The 2,675-nt window shown below is 41.8% G+C and overlaps 1 pseudogene; it reads left to right on the top strand.

The window, feature by feature from the left end:
* The first annotated feature begins 473 nt into the window (after positions 1-473).
* On the top strand, positions 474-1,317 carry LOC122897057 (annotated as a pseudogene).
* The last annotated feature ends 1,358 nt before the right edge of the window (positions 1,318-2,675 follow it).

Here is a 2,675-nt window from a genome sequence, read left to right as displayed (position 1 = left end):
TGTTTGCCCCTCCTGCCTATGCACTCTCCCCTCCCAGCTCTTACAAACAAAAAGCTGGTAGTCTGCTGATACTCCTTGGCCACAGGAGGATCCACAGCAGAGGCTGCAGCAAGGCACCCAAATTGGGCACACAAAGCCCACAATCTGCGGCTTTGGTGAGTCTATGTCCCTTGGCCTGGAAGGTGTTGGACAATGGGAAGAAGAATGAAGGGGTGCCCTCTATTTCTTTTGCCCCAACCACAGCTCTCTTACTCTATCATAGCCAGAAAGAACTAGGGAATAAGGTTAATGCAGGCATGTAGCCAGGATGTTCTGATTTCCAGCTTTCCTGTATACTTTTCAGGGAAAACTTAGGCACAGGTGATGGAGCTCAGTAACTAGGAGAAAAGCTCATCATGTCATGCATTGAATATATTTTTTCTCAATTTTCTTTCTTTGCCTGTCTTGCTACTGTGCTCCTCGCAGGTGTGAAAACCCCATTTGGAAAGAAGGCTGCAGGGCAGCAGCCCAGGACAGCCCAGGATATACCAGTGTGTCTGTTACCATGATGAAGGGAAAGGCTGCACACAAGAAGCACAGGCCCTCATCCCAGCCTCAGGGAAGCATTATAGGCAGAATTCGGCATGAATGGAAAGATGGAGATGAACCCCTAACACAGTGGAATGGAAGCATTGTGGATCAGATACCTGTAAGTCTTATTTTGTATCTTACAAAATACGATGGATTTGACTGTGTTTATGTGAAACTTCACAGAGATGAAAATGTGTCATCACTTGAAGCCCTTCCTAATAGAATTGCAACCTAGAGAATCAGTGATACATCCTTAATAGAAATTATGATTGGCAAAGCACTGGAACATATTTTTGAGACAGAGAAACTTTCCAAAAAATGAATGTAAGTGGATGGTCTTAGCTCAGGCACCTATCATGAACACATGGTTTTACATTACCTATGAGAAAGATTCTGTATTATACATGTATCAGCTCTTAGATGATTATAAAGATGGTGACCCACACATCCTTCCAGATTCCAATGATTCTCCTCTTACAGAGGGGGAGCCAGGAGAAGTTGTAGACAGCCTTGTAGGCTAACAGCTAAAACATGCCAAAGCTGATGAATCTAAGAGCACAGCTTGCATGGAGCACTGGGTGTGGTGAAAAAATAATGAATACTGTTTTTCTGAAAATAAATAAATTGGGAAAAAAAAAGAGAACTGGCATGGTCATTCATCAAGCAGAAGCAAAACCCTCTGTGTACTTCATCAAATTTGATGATGATTTCCATATCTATGTCTATGATTTGGTAAAAACATCTTAGAGATTATTTTGAAATTTGCCAAACATGTGAGACTATATGTAAAATCCATACAAAAAGGTCTTGATTGCTCTCTAATTTGTAAGAACAGTCTTCTCCATTTTGCATGCTTCTGCCTGGTAAGAAGAAAAAAAAAGAAGCAAAGGAAAGAAGCAAAGCAAAAAAAAGGAAAGGAAAGAAAAGAAGGAAGGAGGAAAGGGAATGAAAGGGGAAGGAAGGAAGGAAGGAAGGAAGGAAGGAAGGAAGGAAAAAGGGAGGGAGGCAAGGAAGAGAGGAAGGAACAAACTTTCACCATATCAAATATTTTTTTGAAGAAACATTTTGCCCATCTTTCCAAACCTTTAACTACTTCTCCACAGGAAAATGATTGATTTGTCTAATAATGAAAAGGGTAAAGCATGACATCCAGTGGCCCTTATTTTCATTGTGGGTGGTGATAATAGATTAAAGGTAGCTGAACACCTCTCACCTCATTCTTTTGGGCAGTTGAACTCTCTGCACTCCTTGAAGTGTGAAGCTTCCTGAGATATTCAATATGACTATCTGGGTGAGTCTCTTTGCAACCTCAGCTGTCTCCCAGGTGACTTCAAAAGTCTAATTTGGGGAGGAGTGGGAAGCCCTTTTAGTCTCCTTTCCCAGTTGAATTAAAGTAAGGCTAACATTTTGCTCCCTTTCTGATTCTTTCACTATTGTTCAACTTGGTTCAAAATCAAGAGGGTAATTAATTTGCATTTTAGTATATAAGCATAGGCTGAGAAATCTAGCAAAATTGTGAGGAAGGCAAGCATTTGGAAATAAACCTCCAAGTGGACAAATAAAAGTTGGCCATCAATGGCATTAGGGTCTCTGTTGTCTGCAGTAACTCTGGCTGATGCCTGCAAACAGGGAGTGGGTTTTAACAGATGCAGGCTGTGCAGGCCAGCTTTACCACAAGTGGTCTCTGCCAGCTCAATGGAGGATTAAGCCATCCTCTATTCTAGTTACATGGTGAATACTGGGTATAACAAGGATTGACAATTCTGTCTAGGATCTCAAAATGAAAGAACAAAAATCTGGAATCAGACTAAGATACAGACTTATTTCTTATCTCAAGGGAGAATCTGAGGGGCAACCGGGTAGCTCGGTCAGTTAAGTGTCTGCCTTCAGCACAGGTCATGATCTCAGGGTCCTGGGCTCAAGCCCCTTGTTGGGCTCCCTGCTCAGCAGGAAGTCTGCTTCTCCCTTTCCCACTCCCTCTGTGTTCTCTCTCTCTCTGACTCACTCTCTCTTTCTCTTTCTGTCTGTTAACTGAATGAATGAATGAATGAATGAATAAGTAAATAAGTCTTTTTTTAAAAAGAAAGACAATCGTGCTCGCTTCG

Source organism: Neovison vison, chromosome X, assembly GCF_020171115.1.
Source record: "Neovison vison isolate M4711 chromosome X, ASM_NN_V1, whole genome shotgun sequence".
Classification (NCBI taxonomy): domain Eukaryota; kingdom Metazoa; phylum Chordata; class Mammalia; order Carnivora; family Mustelidae; genus Neogale; species Neogale vison.
This window is presented reverse-complemented; position numbering and strand designations above follow the sequence as displayed.